Raw genomic sequence first — 19,633 nt, forward strand, 5'->3', positions numbered from 1 at the left:
CCACAAAATCGTTGCCCCAATGCATCATTGAAATTCAAGCTGGAAAGATGATTTTAATATATCACTTGTACATTTTGTATTGCTCTTCTGGTGACAATGTAGTTTGTTTTTGTCAATTACCATTTTAATAATAGGGTAAAGAAAATGAAGTGGATTTTTGAAAGAAAACAAAACTGTCAATATACTATTAAAACAAATTAAAATGGTAAAAGTTATTGTACTTTAAGTAAAAATAAAAGAGCCAAAATATCAATCCCAGTTTTGGAATACTTTAATTAACAAACAAAAAAATGCATATAGCAGAGGATAGTTTCAATCTGCCTACCTCTGGGTTATGGGCCCAGCATGCTTCCATTGCTGTACTCTGCTGCACATGTAAGTGCAAGAGATCCTGAAGCACTCACTCATCATGGGAAAGTACCAATGTGTTTCTTCGTTGGTTGATAGAAGAAACATCTTACAAAAACTCTCCAGATTATTGACTTTATTAAGTTTTTCTAGGAAACGTTTTAGATGAATGCTTATTAGCCTTTGTCAGTATGTACTTTTGCAAAGTGTCTCTGTGGCGCAATCAGTTAGTGTGTATGGCTATTAACCAAAAGGTTGGTGGTTCAATCCCACCCAGGGACGTAATTGACCTTGTTATCAGATTTTGGTGATATTTAAGTAGACAAGTCAAAATTTCAAACCCCCTCTTATTGTGTAGGGTACCTGGCCTTCTCTGATGTAATCAGAGTTAGATTTGATTCAGTGATTTTATAAAAACATCTAGGAAGCACAATTTAGCAGTGGGTTGCAGAGAAAAAGAAATATGCTTGCAAAAAAAAATCAAATTGCTTGATTTAACAGCTCTTAATTTTCTTGCTTTATTTTTATGCTAACAAATTTGTTCTCTGAAAAGTGTCCACAAAGCCAAGTCTCTGATTAACACCTTTGTAGGGATGGTTTTTCACCTATTACTAAATTAAACTTGCTTCATTGGAAAGGCAGCAAGATGCATCCTCATTTCAATGTCTACTGAAATAATACAGGTTGACACCAGGAAACATTAACGCCACTGCATCCTTGCTGCTTTCTCATGTGGAAGTCTGTTTAATGTGAAAACAAGGTGATATCTAATTAGCACACAGGTAAGGAATTACGAAAATCTTTATTTAAGGGTGAAGATGTTTCTCACAAAATTGTTGCCCCAATGCATCATTGAAATTCAAGCTGGAAAGATGATTTTAATATATCACTTGTACATTTTGTATTGCTCTTCTGGTGACAATGTAGTTTTTTTTGTCAATTACCATTTTAATAACAGGGTAAAGAAAATTAAGTGGATTTTTGAAAGAAAACTATACTGTCAATATACTATTAAAACAAATTAAAATGGTAAAAGTTATTGTACTTTAAGTAAAAATAAAAGAGCAAAAATATCAATCCCAGTTTTGATTACTTAAATTAACAAAAAAAATGCATATAGCAAAGGATAGTTTCAATCTGCCTACCTCTGGGTTATGGGTCCAGCATGCTTCCATTGCAGTACTCTGCTGCACATGTAAGTGCAAGAGATCCTGAAGCACTCACTCATCATGGGAAAGTACCAATGTGTTTATTCATTAGTTGATGGAAGAAACATCTTACAAAAACTCTCCAGATTATTGATTTTTTTAATGTTTTTCTAGGAAACGTTCTAGATGTATGCTTATTAGCCTTTGTCAGCAGGCACTTTTTGCAAAGTGTCTCTGTGGCGCAATCGGTTAGTGTGTTCGGCTATTAACCGAAAGGTTGGTGGTTCAATCCCACCCAGGGACCTAATTAAACTTGTGATCAGATTTTGGTGATATTTAAGTAGACAAGTCAAAATTTCAAACCCCCTCTTATGGTGTAGGGTACATGGCCTTCTCTGATGTAATCAGAGTTAGATTTGATTCAGTGATTTTATAAAAAAACAGCTAGGAAGCACAATTTAGCAGTGGGTTGCAGAGAAAAAAAATATGCTGGCAGAAAAATCCAATCGAGTGATTAAACAGCTCTTCATTTTCTGGCTTTATTTTTATGCTAACAAATTTGTTCTCTGAAAAGTGTCCACAAAGCCAAGTCTCTGATTAACACCTTTGTAAGGATGGTTTTTCACCTATTACTAAATTAAACTTGCTTCATTGGAAAGGCAGCAAGATGCATCCTCATTTCAATGTCTACTGAAATAATACAAGTTGACACCAGGAAACATTAACGCCACTGCATCCTTGCTGCTTTCTCATGTGGAAGTCTGTTTAATATGAAAACAAGGTGATATCTAATTAGCACACAGGTAAGGAATTAAGAAAATCTTTATTTAAGGGTGAAGATGTTTCTCACAAATTTGTTGACCCAATGCATCATTGAAATTCAAGCTGGAAAGATGATTTTAATATATCACTTGTACATTTTGTATTGCTCTTCTGGTGACAATGTAGTTTGTTTTTGTCAATTACCATTTTAATAATAGGGTAAAGAAAATGAAGTGGATTTTTGAAAGAAAACAATACTGTCAATATACTATTAAAACAAATTAAAATGGTAAAAGTTATTGTACTTTAAGTAAAAATAAAAGAGACAAAATATCAATCCCAGTTTTGGATTACTTTAATTAACAAAAAAAAATGCATATAGCAGAGGATAGTTTCAATCTGCCTACCTCTGGGTTATGGGCCCAGCATGCTTCCATTGCAGTACTCTGCTGCACATGTAAGTGCAAGAGATCCTGAAGCACTCACTCATCATGGGAAAGTACCAATGTGTTTCTTCGTTGGTTGATGGAAGAAACATCTTACAAAAACTCTCCAGATTATTGACTTTTTAAAGTTTTTCTAGGAAACGTTTTAGATGAATGCTTATTAGCCTTTGTCAGTATGGACTTTTGCAAAGTGTCTCTGTGGCGCAATCAATTAGTATGTACGGCTATTAACCATAAGGTTGGTGGTTCAATCCCACCCAGGGACCTAATTTCCCTTGTTATCAGATTTTGGTGATCTTTAAGTAGACAAGTCAAAATTTCAAACCCCCTGTTACGGTGTAGGGTACCTGGCCTTCTCTGATGTAATCAGAGTTAGATTTGATTCAGTGATTTTATAAAAACAGCTAGGAAGCACAATTTAGCAGTGGGTTGCAGAGAAAAAAAATATGCTGGCAGAAAAATCCAATTGAGTGATTAAACAGCTCTTCGTTTTCTGGCTTTATTTTTATGCTAACAAATTTGTTCTCTGAAAAGTGTCCACAAAGCCAAGTCTCTGATTAACACCTTTGTAAGGATGGTTTTTCACCTATTACTAAATTAAACTTGCTTCATTGGAAAGGCAGCAAGATGCATCCTCATTTCAATGTCTACTGAAATAATACAAGTTGACACCAGGAAACATTAACGCCACTGCATCCTTGCTGCTTTCTCATGTGGAAGTCTGTTTAATATGAAAACAAGGTGATATCTAATTAGCACACAGGTAAGGAATTAAGAAAATCTTTATTTAAGGGTGAAGATGTTTCTCACAAAATCGTTGCCCCAATGCATCATTGAAATGCAAGCTGGAAATATGATTTTAATATATCACTTGTACATTTTGTATTGCTCTTCTGGTGACAATGTAGTTTGTTTTTGTCAATTACCATTTTAATAATAGGGTAAAGAAAATTAAGTGGATTTTTGAAAGAAAACAATACTGTCAATATACTATTAAAACAAATTAAAATGGTAAAAGTTGTTGTACTTTAAGTAAAAATAAAAGAGCCAAAATATCAATCCCAGTTTTGGATTACTTTAATTAAAAAAAAAAAATGCATATAGCAGAAGATAGTTTCAATCTGCCTACCTCTGGGTTATGGGCCTAGCATGCTTCCATTGCTGTACTCTGCTGCACATGTAAGTGCAAGAGATCCTGAAGCACTCACTCATCATGGGAAAGTACCAATGTGTTTCTTCGTTGGTTGATGGAAGAAACATCTTACAAAAACTCTCCAGATTATTGACTTTTTAAAGTTTTTCTAGGAAACGTTTTAGATGAATGCTTATTAGCCTTTGTCAGTATGTACTTTTGCAAAGTGTCTCTGTGGCGCAATCAGTTAGTGTGTACGGCTATTAACCAAAAGGTTGGTGGTTCAATCCCACCCAGGGACGTACTTGACCTTGTTATCAGATTTTGGTGATCTTTAAGTAGACAAGTCAAATTTCATACCCCCTGTTATGGTGTAGGGTACCTGGCCTTCTCTGATGTAATCAGAGTTAGATTTGATTCAGTGATTTTATAAAAACATCTAGGAATCACAATTTAGCAGTGGGTTGCAGAGAAAAAGAAATATGCTGGCAAAAAAATCAAATTGCGTGATTAAACAGCTCTTCATTTTCTGGCTTTATTTTTATGCTAACAAATTTGTTCTCTGAAAAGTGTCCACAAAGCCAAGTCTCTGATTAACACCTTTGTAAGGATGGTTTTTCACCTATTACTAAATTAAACTTGCTTCATTGGAAAGGCAGCAAGATGCATCCTCATTTCAATGGTAAGTCAACCTTCTTGCCCTATGTTCCCTGTCAACGGATGAAGACGCATCATTATCTACCGCAGTCATTTTGGCCCAATAGATATGCAAGAAGTTTAGATTCCCCTTTCTTTGCAGGTAGAGGAAGGAAAAGGAAGAGGTCTGTAGCCTCTTCAAGATCGCAGGACCAGAGATTGTCCTCTGCTTCTGCCAAATCCACTGCATGACACTGGGGCTTTCTTGCAGGAGCCCACACCAGTGGGGGCACGTCTAAAACTCTTCAGTCAGTTCTGGATTCATTCGGACCTGGACTCGTGGGTTTTACAAATAGTGTCCCAAGGGTACAAACTGGGGTTTCAAGACGTTCCCCCTCACCGATTGTTCAAATTGGCCTTTGTCAGCAGGGAGAAGGTTTTTATTCAAGCCTCTTCGTGGTCCCGAAGCCGGACGGCTCAGTCAGACCAATCTTAAATCTGAAATCCCTCAATTTCTTCCTAAAGAAATTCAATTTCAAGATGGAATTTCTCAGGGCAGTGATCTCCAGTCCGGAGGACGGAGATTTCATGGTTTTGGTAGACATAAAGGATGCCTACTTACATGTTCCCATTTAGCCACTGCCTCAAGCTACCTAAGGTTTGCAATTCAGGATTGTCATTACCAATTTCAGACATTGCCGTTTGGTCTGTCCACGGCTCCGAGGATTTTCACCAGGGTGATGGCGGAAATTATGGTTCTCCTTCGCAAGCAAGGAGTCACAATTATCCCGTACTTGGATGATCTCCTGATAAAGGCGAGATCCAGGGACCAGTTGGTGCAAAACATTGCACTCTCCCTGACAGTTCTTCAACAACATGGTTGGCTCCTAAACTTGCCAAAATCGCAGTTGGTCCCAATGACGCGGTTGTTGTTTTTGGGAGTCATACTGTTAGGCGCCAGGGTCCGCATGATGGTCTGCGCGGCCCGGCGCCTAGCAACTAGAGACGCCGTGCACGTACAGCCGCCGGCTCCCTAGCAACGCTAGACGCCGGGCGCGCTGAGCCGCACGGACCCTAGCAACGGGGACGCCACTGGCGGATCGCGTTCCCCATTGCTAGGCTTTAGGAAATTAAGATATTCACCTGCTCTCTGGCCGTGCAGCAAGGCAGCTGCACGGCATTTATTCTAATCAGCCTTTAGCAGCTGATTGGAGGACTCCTTGTTAAATACACTCCCAGGGCTTCTCACAGACGCCGGTAATAGCTTCCTGCATGCTGCCTTTGTTTGCTGAGAGTCTGTTTCCAGTCCTGCTGTATCCGGTCATTCCAGTCCGCAGAAGTCCGGTATTCGGGAGTTGTCATCTCATCCCAAGAGGTCGTTTGGTTCCCTGGAGTCCTGACTGATCACCGTTTTATATCCAGTGGTGTTCGTGAGTTGCGGCTCTGCCGTGTGCTGCGGCTCAGCCGCTTTACCTTTTATATTTTGTGTTTGGAGCATTTGCGGAGGGTTCCGCTTCCACAAGTCCTCTCTGGTACTTGGCGGTGCCGGGTAGGAGAATTGGACAAGTGGATATTTTGGTTGTCCTTTTTCCTGGCGGTTTCTCCGCACATATTATAGTTTTGAGTTTGCTTAGCCCCTGGCCTGGTTGTTTAGTTAGAGGGCCTCTTGTTATCACCCTGTCTCAGGTTTCCCTTTGTCTCTCATTAAGACCGGGGGGCATCGAAGTTGGGCAGACATAATCCGCCCTTCAAACGCGGCTGCCAAGGGCTCAAGAAACCATAGTCTCGCAGGGGATTTCTGACAACACGGGTGAGACAACAGAGTTAGGGCGCCAGGGGCTATTTTCCTGTCCTGCTCCCTTCCCCAGCATTCCGTTCCAGTGCTCCAGTCCTTGCCATAAGATCTTCTCTGACCAGAGTGCTGGAATCATAACATTATTACCGGCCATACCAAAACTTAAAATTAAACAGGGTTTAATTTTTGCTCATTCAGTTTTGTGAGAGTTTATCGGCCTCATGAATCCAACAGGTTTAGGGCCAAATCCTGGTCAGCTCTTAGTCAGCCAGATTCAAGAACTTACTCAGATGGTTCAGGATCTTTCTCTTCGGGTGAAGTCGCAGGAAGATCTTTTGCGAGCTTCCCCAAGGGTAGTCCCTGAACCAAAGATGCATTTGCCTGACCGTTTTTCTGGTGATAGAAAAGAGTTTTTTTAATTTTAAAGAATCCTGTAAACTTTATTTTCGTTTAAGACCGACTTCCTCGGGTACTGAATCTCAGCGGGTCGGGTTTATTATTTCTTTGCTCCAGGGGGATCCTCAGACCTGGGCATTTGGTTTAAGAGCAGAGGATCCGGCATTGTTGTCAATTGACGCTTTTTTTGAGTCTTTAGGGCTCTTGTATGATGACCCTGATAGAGAGGCGTCCGCTGAAAGTCAGTTGCGCGCTCTCAGACAGGGTAGAAATCCTGCAGAGGTTTATTGTACGGAGTTTCGCCGTTGGTCGAACGACTGTGGCTGGAATGACCCAGCCCTGCGCAGTCAGTTTCGCCTCGGCTTATCAGAGTCTATAAAAGACAGTCTCCTTCAGTACCCCGCTCCTGAGACTCTCGATAAACTCATGGAGCTTTCTATTAAGATTGATCGTCGTCTCAGAGAGCGGAGGGCTGAAAAAGGAGCACCTGTAAGGTCAAGTCCGTGTGTATATTCCATTCCTGAAGACGTAGAGGAGACCATGCAGATGGGTCTCTCCCGGCTGTCTCCTGAAGAAAGAGCCAGAAGGCAAAATTCTGGTCTTTGTCTGTACTGTGGGGGTAAGGGACATTTTGCTCGTAATTGTCCGAACAAGTCGGGAAACGCTTTGACCAGGTGAATTGTGAGGGGGTTCACCTAGGTCTGCAGCTTATCTCCTCGAATAACTCCCTTTTAGTCCCAGTTAAAGTTTCCTTTGGCAGCCTCAGTTCTTTGGTGTCGGCTTTTGTTGACAGTGGAGCTGCAGGAAACTTTATGGATTTAACTTGGGCTAAGGCCTTAGGCATTCCTCAGTTACCTTTGGGTAGGTGTGTCACCATGCATGGCTTAGATGGGAGTCCGCTGTCTAATGGGATTATTTCTCTCCGTACACCTCCTGTACTACTTACAGTAGGAGCTCTACATTCCGAGAAAATCGAGTTCTTTCTTACACATTGCCCAGCAGTTCCAGTTGTTCTGGGTCACCCTTGGCTGGCCTTTCATAATCCCACCATTGATTGGCGGTCGGGGGAGATTTCACATTGGGGTACTTTTTGTGATAAGGAATGTATCACGTTTCCAGTCAGAGTAGCAGCTATCATTCCAGAACTCATTCCGGTGGAATACCAGGAGTTTGCTGATGTTTTCTCCAAAGGCAATGCGGACATTCTGCCTCCCCATCGGCCTTATGATTGTGCTATTGAGTTAATTCCTGGTGCCGCATTGCCAAAGGGAAGATTATATGCATTATCCGGGCCAGAAACTGCGGCTATGAATGATTATGTAAAGGAGAGCCTTGAGAAAGGATTTATTAGACCATCAAAATCTCCTTTAAGTGCAGGCTTCTTCTTTGTGGAGAAAAAGGATGGCTCGCTTAGACCTTGCATTGATTTTAGAGCCCTGAATAAGATCTCAGTTAAAAACACCTATCCTTTGCCGTTGATTTCTGTACTCTTTGATCAGTTACGTTCTGCTGTGATTTTTTTCTAAAATTGACCTTAGAGGAGCGTACAACCTCATCCGAATTAAATCTGGAGATGAGTGGAAAACGGCCTTCAGTACTCAGTCGGGTCACTACGAATACCTGGTGATGCCGTTCGGCCTGTCCAATGCTCCGGCAGTTTTTCAAGACCTCATTAACGATGTGCTCCGTGACTTCCTAGGGAAATTCGTGGTCGTTTACTTAGACGACATCCTGATTTTTTCTAAATCAATGGAACAACATGTTACCCAGGTGCGTCTGGTTCTTCAAAAGTTATGTGAGAATCATTTATATGCCAAGCTGGAGAAGTGTGAGTTTCATGTCACGGAAGTATCTTTTTTAGGGTACATAATTTCCCCTCAGGGATTTTCCATGGAACCAAAGAAACTCCAGGCCATCCTTAGTTGGGCGCAACCCACCAATTTAAAAGCAATTAAGCGTTTTTTAGGGTTTGCGAATTATTATAGGAGGTTCATTCATTCTTTTTCTGACCTGGTTGCTCCCATTGTAGCTCTGACAAAGAAAGGAGCGGATCCTACCAACTGGTCGCGTGAAGCTGAGTTGTCCTTCCGGGCCTTGAAACAAGCCTTTGTCTCGGCTCCAGTCCTCAGACTTCCTAATCCGGAATTGCCCTTTGTGGTGGAGGTTGATGCCTCGGAGGTTGGAGTGGGGGCTATCCTTTCTCAAAAGGATCCGGAGTCTCTGGAGTTACATCCTTGTGCCTTTATGTCCAGGAAATTCTCCTCCGCTGAATCCAACTATGACGTTGGTAATCGGGAGTTACTGGCGGTAAAATGGGCTTTCGAGGAGTGGAGGCATTGGCTGGAGGGAGCAAAACATACTATTTCGGTATTGACTGACCATAAGAACCTGCAATAGATTGAATCGGCTAAGCGGCTTAATGCCCGGCAGGCACGTTGGGCATTATTTTTTACGCGTTTCAAATTTATAATCACTTTCAGGCCTGGTTCCAAGAATACTAAGGCTGATGCCCTGTCACATAGCTTTCTTCCGGTTCACAATAACAATCCTGTTACCCCCATACTTCCATCTTCGGTCATCTGGGCGGGCCTCACACAAGATTTATTTACCCAGTTAAAACAGCTTCAACACCAAGCTCCTAGAATTACCCCTGCTGGTCGTCTTTACGTCCCTGAGTTTTTGAGAGTTACTGTTTTAACGGAATTCCATGATAACAAAGTTTCAGGGCATCCAGGAGTCTCTAAGACATTGGAGTTAGTCTCTCGCTCAGTATGGTGGCCTGGTCTTTCTAAAGACGTCAAGGAATTTGTTTATTCATGTCAGGTTTGTGCACAGCATAAGGTTCCCCGTTCCTTGCCCATCGGGCAACTTATGCCCTTAAATGTTCCTCTCAGGCCGTGGTCTCATATTTCCATGGATTTTGTGGTTGACCTTCCCCTTTCAGCCGGATTCCGAGTCATATGGGTGGTAGTGGACCGTTTTAGTAAAATGGCTCATTTTATTGCTCTTCCCCGATTGCCTTCTGCCCAAGGGTTGGCAGTTTTGTTTCTCCGCCATGTATTCAGGCTTCATGGGTTGCCTACTGATATTGTTTCTGATCGGGGTCCACAATTCATCGCACAATTCTGGAAATGTTTTTGTGCCTCATTGAAGATGAAATTGTCGTTAACATCCGGTTACCACCCACAATCCAACGGGCAAACCGAACGAGTTAACCAATCATTGAAACAATATTTGCGCTTGTATTCAGCCAAACTCCAGAATGATTGGTCCGAGTTTCTTCCGTTGGCTGAATTTGCTTACAATAATTCTTGTCATTCCTCCACTAAAGAGTCTCCATTCTTTTCAGTTTTTGGTTTTCACCCCAGAGCTAATTCTTTTTTTCATCATTCCTCAGTCTCCTCGCTTACCTTAACCTCCCATCTCAGAGCCATTTGGAAAAAGGTGCACCTTGCTCTCAGAAAAGCGGCCTTTCGAGAGAAGAAATTTTCTGACAGGCTCCGACGTCCTTGCACTTTTAAGGTGGGAGATAGGGTGTGGTTGTCGACTCGCAACATCAGGCTTCGACAATCCTCAGCTAGACTGGGACCCAAATTTATTGGGCCATTTCTTATTATTAAAAGAGTCAACCCAGTTGCCTTTCGGTTACGTTTACCAAGATCTCTCAGGATTGGAAATACGTTTCATTGTTCCCTGTTGAAACAATACGTTTCTTCCAGTAGATTTCCTCGGAAGATCTCTCAGGGTAGATCTCCAGTGGATGTACAGGGACAACAGGAGTTCTTGGTAGAGAAGGTTCTCGATTCCAAATTGTCCCGGGATCGGCTGTATTTTCTGGTTCACTGGAAAGGCTATGGTCCGGAGGAAAGGTCTTGGGTCCAGGATAAGGATCTTCATGCCCCGAGGCTCAAGAGGGCATTTTTTCGGGAATTTCCTCAGAAACCTGGCTTTAGGGGTTCCTTGACCCCTCCTCAAGGGGGGGGTACTGTTAGGCGCCGGGGTCCGCTTGATGGTCTGCGCGGCCCGGCGCCTAGCAACTAGAGATGCCGTGCACGTACAGCCGCCGGCTCCCTAGCAACGCTAGACGCCGGGCGCGCTGAGCCGCACGGACCCTAGCAACGGGGACGCCACTGGTGGACCGCGTTCCCCGTTGCTAGGCTTTAGGAAATTAAGATATTCACCTGCTCTCTGGCCGTGCAGCAAGGCAGCTGCACGGCATTTATTCTAATCAGCCTTTAGCAGCTGATTGGAGGACTCCTTGTTAAATACACTCCCAGGGCTTCTCACAGATGCCGGTAATAGCTTCCTGCATGCTGCCTTTGTTTGCTGAGAACCACAGAGAGAAGCGCTGTCACTAAAGTATTAATATATTTTATTAAAAATGACCTTATTCATATATAAAAATTATGAGAAAACCTAAACATCCTGTGACTTTAAAAAATCTTTTAGCAGCAACACATCAAAACATGTAACAATTTGTATTCCTCACTAAGGTCTCCTTTGGAACAATGTATCAATCTACCCTTTATATAATGTATAGTAACTCTTGTGATTAACAGGAATTCCTTAGAGTAAGCTCCACGCGTGGGCTGATTGAAACACTTGAAACCATATATTGGTAGAGGGTTTAAAAGTTCATCCGTGATGTATATAGGGATTATTCACATTGATGTCATCCGCTCCATTATTTGTGAAATCCCTATTTAGCTCTTATTTCTCAATAATGCCGTCCAGAATTGATCAGCTTTTCTTATGAAGCTTATAATTGCACAATAACAGATTAAGCATGTGACGCTATTTTGGAGTCTGTTATTATACTTAACCCAACTTATGCAATGGGCAACAATTGTGTTATGTCCGTAGGGCGCCGGCTGCCCGCTCTGGGACACTGCAACAGAATGTGCAGGGCTTGTGAGAAATAATAGATAAAATGCTCACAGTCTCATTCAGATCGGCATAAAAATTCAAAGACTATAATGCTCTCTCACCACTTTCCATCAAGCTTCACCTGGAGCATACTGCTAGCTGTCATAAGCTGAATCTCCGTTTGGTGCGGTGAGCCAAATGCCGAACAGATGCTGGGTGAGGCGCTGAGCGGCGGATGCTGTCGGGGACGTGCTGCAGAAATCAGTCTCTGTTCGTGATGGTTAGCTGGATGCCATGCAGAATGTCGGGCAATGTAATCAGACGGATTGCTTGACGCGTTTCTCAGCCTCAATCCTGGGGCTGTTTCCTCAGAAGTACCGCCTCTAGAGCCCCTGGTCTCCTTTATACTCCTCTGCTTCCTTAATTGGCAATACACCTGTCTGTTGGTAATCACTTGTAATCAGAAGGAGCTCAGCTGCCATCATTTAATTTAATCTATTAATGACTTGCAGACTCCTATTCAAGCAGTGGCAGTCAAAAAATTTCTTATACATATATATATTAACACATTTGCAGAGAAACAAAGGAGAGTGGACTCGAATTATTTAAAATACACTTAAATGAACTATTAAAAAACAATAATATAAAAACCAATGTCTCATAGCCAGAAGTTACTTTAAATCACGATTAAACAATAACGATACTCTCAATCATTATGTTTATAAATCTTTCATAAACCTCCTAATTTTTATTACTCTTATGAGAATGATGCTCATGGAATTTTTATTACCCTTAAAACCAAGAAGCTCTTTTAACCATATATTAATGCCAGATTGACCATTCAGATCTGTAGAAATCCATGAATATAGACAGTAAAATTACCCAACCTAATACCAAATAATCTCTAAATCTTAAAGTATTTCAAAAAAACTCTTAAATCTAGAACCAAATAAGATCATTTTAGTCAGAATACAATTGATGCAGTTATATTTCTTTGTAGATTTGTTTGCTGAGAGTCTGTTTCCAGTCCTGCTGTATCCGGTCATTCCAGTCCGCAGAAGTCCGGTATTCGGGAGTTGTCATCTCATCCCAAGAGGTCGTTTGGTTCCCTGGAGTCCTGACTGATCACCGTTTTATATCCAGTGGTGTTCGTGAGTTGCGGCTCTGCCGTGTGTTGCGGCTCAGCCGCTTTACCTTTTATATTTTGTGTTTGGAGCATTTGCGGAGGGTTCCGCTTCCACAAGTCCTCTCTGGTACTCGGCGGTGCCGGGTAGGAGAATTGGACAAGTGGATATTTTGGTTGTCCTTTTTCCTGGCGGTTTCTCCGCACATATTATAGTTTTGAGTTTGCTTAGCCCCTGGCCTGGTTGTTTAGTTAGAGGGCCTCTTGTTATCACCCTGTCTCGGGTTTCCCTTTGTCTCTCATTAAGACCGGGGGGCATCGAAGTTGGGCAGACATAATCCGCCCTTCAAACGCGGCTGCCAAGGGCTCAAGAAACCATAGTCTCGCAGGGGATTTCTGACAACACGGGCGAGACAACAGAGTTAGGGCGCCAGGGGCTATTTTCCTGTCCTGCTCCCTTCCCCAGCATTCCGTTCCAGTGCTCCGGTCCTTGCCATAAGATCTTCTCTGACCAGAGTGCTGGAATCATAACACATACTGGACACAGAAGAGGTTTTCTTCCAGTGGAAAGGCTATGGAGATCCAGAGTCTGGTCAAACAAATTCTGAAACCAGCAAGAGTGTTAATCCATCAATGCATTCAGTTGCTGGGGAAGATGGTTGTGGCCTACAAGGCCATTCAGTTTGGCAGGTTCCATGCCAGAGTGTTCCAGTGGGACCTGTTGGACAATTGGTCCGGATCCCACCTACACATGCACCGGAGGATAATCCTGTCTTCCAAGACCAGAATCTCACTCCATTGGTGGCTGCACAGTTCTCACCTCCTAGAGGGGCGATGGTTCGGGATCCAGGACTGGATCCTAGGGACCACAGATGCAACCCTCCGAGGCTGGGGAGCAGTCACACAGGGGGAAAACGTCCAAGGAAGATGGTCAAGTCAGGAAAGTTGTCTCCACATAAATGTTCTGGAGTTAAGGGCCATTTAATAACTGCAGACACAGTACACACTGGGACGGGTGCCCAGCATCCTCAACAGACTAAGAGAAAAGGATTTACCGGTAGGTATTAAAATCCTAGTTTCTCTAACGTCCTAGAGGATGCTGGGGACTCCGTAAGGACCATGGGGATAGACGGGCTCCACAGAGTTCATGATCTTCACTGAGGTAGCGCACAGCACTGCAGCTGTGCGCCATTGCTCCCATACACCTCACATACTCCGGTCACTGTAAGGGTGCAGGGCGCAGGGGGGGCGCCCTGGGCAGCAATATAAACCTCTTTTTGGCAAAAATATAACATATATACAGCTGGGCACTGTATATATGTATGAGCCCCCACCAATTTTACAGTTTAAGCGGGACAGAAGCCCGCCGCCGAGGGGGCGGGGCTTCTCCCTCAGCACTCACCAGCGCCATTTTTTCTCCTCAGCACCGCTGAGAGGAAGCTCCCCGGACTCTCCCCTGCTTATACCACGGTAGAGAAGAGGGTTGAAAAGAGAGGGGGGGCACATAATTCGGCGCAAATTACATACAGCAGCGCTACTGGACAAACATTAAGTTACTGTGTTATTCCTGGGTTATATAGCGCTGGGGAGTGTGCTGGCATACTCTCTCTCTGTCTCTCCAAAGGGCCTTGTGGGGAAACTGTCTTCAGAAAAAGTATTCCCTGTGTGTGTGGTGTGTCGGTACACATGTGTCGACATGTCTGAGGAAGAAGGCTATATTAGAGAGGAGCGGGAGCAAATGAATGTGGTGTCTCCGCTGACACCTGATTGGATGGATATGTGGAATGTTTTAAATGCTAGTGTAAACTCATTGTACAAAAGATTAGACAAGGCTGAAGCTTTGGGACAGTCAGGGACTCAACCCATGCCTGATCCTATGTTGCAGGGACTGTCAGGGTCTCATAAGCGCCCACTATCCCAGATTGTTGACATAGATACCGACACGGATTCTGACTCCAGTGTCGATTACGATGATGCAAAGTTACAGCCAAAATTGGCAAAATCCGTTCGATATATGATTATGGCAATAAAAGATGTTTTGCACATCACAGAGGAACCCCCTGTCCCTGACAAGAGGGTACATATGTACAAGGGAAAGAAGCCTGAGGTAACCTTTGAGGGGGTCACACGAGCTGAACGAGTTATGTGAAAAAGCTTGGGAATCTCCAGATAAAAGACTGCAGATTTCCAAAAGGATTCTTATGGCGTATCCTTTTCCATCAACGGATAGGTTACGATGGAAATCCTCCCGTAGGATGGACAAAGCATTAACACGCACAGCTACAGTTGGAAAATCAAATTTTTTACCTTATGTTCCCTCACAGCATAAGAAAGCTCCGCATTATCAAATGCAGTCCTTTCGGTCACAAAGAAACAAGAAAGTGCGAGGTGCGTCCTTTCTTGCCAGAGGTAGGGGCAGAGGAATAAAGCTGCACAACACAGCTAGTTCCCAGGAACAGAAGTCCTCCCCGGCCTCTACAAAATCTACCTCATGACGCTGGGGCTCCACTGGCAGAGTCCGGCCCATGTGATGTCATGCAGCTGCTCTGACCACGCCTCCTGTTTCTCCGTTGCCGACCCCATTTTGAAACCGTGCCCCCGCACCGCTCCATCTCCGACTTGGAAATGGAGTGTTGTTGACCCCCCTCCACCCCCCCCTTCACCGATTCACAGGCAGAGGTGATCGCATTATCTGCGGGGTGCCGCAGAAAATGCAGGCGGATGCGTATGCTCTTAGCAGTTTTTGCAGTTGGATTGCGATCCAACCTGAATCAGGCCCCATTACCTATCACAATGCACTGCGGGTAGTACAAAATGGGGTTAATATAGGAGAAAAAACCCCAGAGCTGTGCTCCTTAACTGTCCCTGGTGGCTAGTGGAGCGGCTGCCCAGTAATCAGTGTCCACGCCAGTGCGCACACGGCCCGCCCCCATCAGCGGCCTCGTGATCCCGGAGGGCGGTGTGTGTGTGACTGACCTTAGGAAGAAACCGGAGCCTCCGCTGCAGTGACCCAGCAACCGGGGCACGGGAGTATACTGCGCCACTGGGAGTGATGGAGCTGCAGTAAAGAGGTCTATTAGACCTAGCCTGCTGCAGCCCTTGTAGATTCTTATAAAAAAAGTTATTCTTTTCTTGCCAAAATTAATAGCTAAGAATAGGCTGCCTGAGGCAGCCCCCTGTTAAGTGGCCTGCTACTGAAGGCACCAACTACAAACTGAGCTCCCTGTTCATGGAAGCGAGGTTATAGAGGAGGGGGCGCTGAGCATCTTGGGAACAGTCAAAAGCTTTGAGCCTGTGGGTGCCTCAGATCAAGATCCTACTCTGGTGTACATACAATGTGAATCCTTGTGGAGTCCAGTGTACCCCACAGAAGAAATGAATGCGTCACACCCATTGGCAGCAACATTAGAATAGCTGCTGATGGGCACAATTGAGAAAGGAAGGGGGGAAAACATTTGAATCCAGCACATATATGTAATTTGAATATGTAATTTGTACCTTCCTACTTTAAAATGTAATGGATGAAACTCACCCTGTGAGAACTATCTTCATGATCAAGAGATCTCATATGCAAGATAAGTATGTGTTGGGATAGGGCTGTGGAGGGCGGCTGCTCGGGCACACCCCTGTCAAGTTAAGGAGATTCAACTGAGGAAGCACAAGGGAACTCTCATCTGGGAACAACAACTGCAGGGAGAACACATTTTCAGACGAATGTGGGAGGGCAGAAGGCTGCCTAATACTGAAACACCCCCTAACAACAAACCAAATGCAACAACTACTGCAAGCATTCCTGGGGGAAGGCCTGCAGCAGATGGATTTGCATATAGTGATGTCATCCAAGCAGTGGGCATAGTTGGCTGCAACCCTCGTCTGCATATGAAAAGAGAAAAGGGTCACGCAGGGCATGGCGGCCTTTGTGGGGTTGCGCTTGGATGACCCCTAAATCGCTTTATACACCCCCACCCCCCATCAGTGTGGGCTCATGTTGGCCATGCCCCAGCCCCTGAAGCATTCAAGCTGATTTCTTGCAGCAGCTGGACCCAGAAACAGCTCCAGAGTTGCTCTACAAGACAAGTAAAAGGGTGTGAGCCCTGCAGCACCACCTGTAGTTTGCATACACACATATATAGGACAGCATCTCTTATATGCCCCAGGGTCAATAAAATAGTATCCTTATCTAGGGTATCCATCCCCTCAGATAAGGTATCCGTCCATGCCGCTACAGCACTACACACCCAGGCCGACGCAATTGCCGGTCTGAGTAAGGTACCTGAATGTGTATAAATGGACTTCAGGGTAATCTCCTGTTTGCGGTCAGCAGACTCTTTGAGGGTAGCCGTATACTGGGACGGGAGGGCTTTCTTCTTGGATAAGCGTGTTAATGCTTTGTCCACCCTAGGGGAGGATTCCCATCGTAACCTATCCATTGATGGGAAAGGATACGCCATAAGAATCCTTTTGGAAATCTGCAGTCTTTTATCTGGAGATTCCCAAGCTTTTTCACATAACTCGCTCAGCTCGTGTGACCCCCTCAAAGGTTACCTCAGGCTTTTTCACCTTGTACATATGTACCCTCTTGTCAGGGACAGGGGGTTCCTCTCTGATGTGCAAAACATCTTTTATTGCCATAATCATATATCGAATGGATTTTGCCAATTTTGGCTGTAACTTTGCATCATCGTAATCGACACTGGAGTCAGAATCCGTGTCTGTATCTGTGTCAACAATCTGGGATAGTGGGCGCTTATGAGACCCTGACAGTCCCTGCAACATAGGATCAGGCATGGGTTGAGACCCTGACTGTCCCAAAGCTTCAGCCTTGTCTAATCTTTTGTGCAATGAGTTTACACTAGAATTTAAAACATTCCACATATCCATCCAATCAGCTGTCGGCGGAGACACCACATTCATTTGCTCCTGCTCCTCTCTAATATAGCCTTCTTCCTCAGACATGTCGACACACGTGTATCGACACACCACACACACAGGGAATGCTTTTTCTGAAGACAGTTTCCCCACAAGGCCCTTTGGAGAGACAGAGAGAGAGTATGCCAGCACACACCCCAGCGCTATATAACCCAGGAATACACAGTAACTTAATGTTTGCCCAGTAGTACTGCAGCATGTAATTTGCGCCAAATTATGTGCCCCCCTCCCCTCTTTTCAACTCTCTTGTCTACCGTGGTATAAGCAGGGGAGAGTCCGGGGAGCTTCCTCTCAGCGGTGCTGTGAAGAAAAAATGGCGCTGGTGAGTGCTGAGGGAGAAGCCCCGCACCCTCGGCGGCAGGCTTCTGTCCCGCTTAAACTGTAAAATTGGCGGGGGCTCATACATATATACAGTGCCCGGCTGTATATGTGTTATATTTTTGCCAAAAAGAGGTTTATATTGCTGCCCAGGGTGCCCCCCCCCCCCTGCGCCCTGCACCCTTACAGTGACCGGAGTGTGTGAGGTGTATGGGAGCAATGGCGCACAGCTGCAGTGCTGTGCGTTACTTCAGTGAAGATCATGAAGTCTTCTGCTGCCTCTGAAGTCTTCTTTTCTTCTCATACTCACCCGGCTTCTATCTTCCGGCTCTGCAAGGGGGACGGAGGCGCGGCTCTGGGACGGACGGCGAGGGTGAGATCCTGCGTACCAATCCCTCTGGAGCTAATGGTGTCCAGTAGCCTAAGAAGCAGGACCTTGCAACTCAGAGAGTAGGGCTGCTTCTCTCCCCTCAGTCCCTCGATGAGGGAGTCTGTTGCCAGCAGTGCTCCCTGAAAATTAAAAACCTAACAAAATACTTTCTGTCAGAAAGCTCAGGAGAGCTCCTGAAAAGCACCCAGTCTCCACTGGGCACAGTATCAAACTGAGGTCTGGAGGAGGGGCATAGAGGGAGGAGCCAGTGCACACCCAGAACTAAAGTCTTTCTTAAAGTACCCATGTCTCCTGCGGAGCCTATCTATCCCCATGGTCCTTACGGAGTCCCCAGCATACTCTAGGACGTTAGAGAAAATAGGATTTTAATACCTACCGGTAAATCCTTTTCTCTTAGTCCGTAGAGGATGCTGGGCACCCGTCCCAGTGCGTACTGTGTCTGCAGTTATTAAATGGCCCTTAACTCCAGAACATTTATGTGGAGAAAACTTTCCTGACTTGACCATCTTCCTTGGATGTTTTCCCCCTGTGTGACTGCTCCCCAGCCTCGGAGGGTTGCATCCATGGTCCCTAGGATCCAGTCCTGGATCCCGAACCATCGCCCCTCTAGGAGGTGAGAACTGTGCAGCCACCAATGGAGTAAGATTCTGGTCTTGGAAGACAGGATTATCCTCCGGTGCATGTGTAGGTGGGATCCGGACCACTTGTCCAACAGGTCCCACTGGAACACTCTGGCATGGAACCTGCCAAACTGAATGGCCTCGTAGGCCGCAACCATCTTCCCCAGCAACAGAATGCATTGATGGATTAACACTCTTGCTGGTTTCAGAATTTGTTTGACCAGACTCTGGATCTCCAGAGCCTTTCCACTAGAAGAAAACCTCTTCTGTGTCCAGTATCACTCCCAAAAACAACAACCGCGTCATTGGGACCAACTGCGATTTTGGCAAGTTTAGGAGCCAACCATGTTGTTGAAGAACTGTCAGGGAGAGTAGATGTTTTGCACCAACTGGTCCCTGGATCTCGCCTTTATCAGGAGATCATCCAAGTACGGGATAATTGTGACTCCTTGCTTGCGAAGGAGAACCATCATTTCCACCATCACCCTGGTGAAAATCCTCGGAGCCGTGGACAGACCAAACGGCAACGTCTGAAATTGGTAATGACAATCCTGAATTGCAAACCTCAGGTAGCTTGATGCAGTGGCTAAACGGGAACATGTAATTAGGCATCCTTATGTCTACCAAAACCATGAAATCTCCTTCCTCCGGACTGGAGATCCCTACCCTGAGAGATTCCATCTTGAAATTGAATTTCTTTAGGTAGAAATTGAGGGATTTCAG

At 44.7% G+C, this 19,633-nt stretch overlaps 1 non-coding gene across 1 annotated transcript; it reads left to right on the forward strand.

Annotated features, from left to right (window-relative positions):
• The first annotated feature begins 1,726 nt into the window (after positions 1-1,726).
• TRNAN-AUU (transfer RNA asparagine (anticodon AUU)) lies at positions 1,727-1,800 on the forward strand. Its single transcript has one exon. It is a non-coding gene; the product is annotated as a tRNA-Asn (tRNA).
• Positions 1,801-19,633: the final 17,833 nt, after the last annotated feature.

Source organism: Pseudophryne corroboree, unplaced genomic scaffold, assembly GCF_028390025.1.
Source record: "Pseudophryne corroboree isolate aPseCor3 unplaced genomic scaffold, aPseCor3.hap2 scaffold_1393, whole genome shotgun sequence".
In the NCBI taxonomy this organism is placed as follows: domain Eukaryota; kingdom Metazoa; phylum Chordata; class Amphibia; order Anura; family Myobatrachidae; genus Pseudophryne; species Pseudophryne corroboree.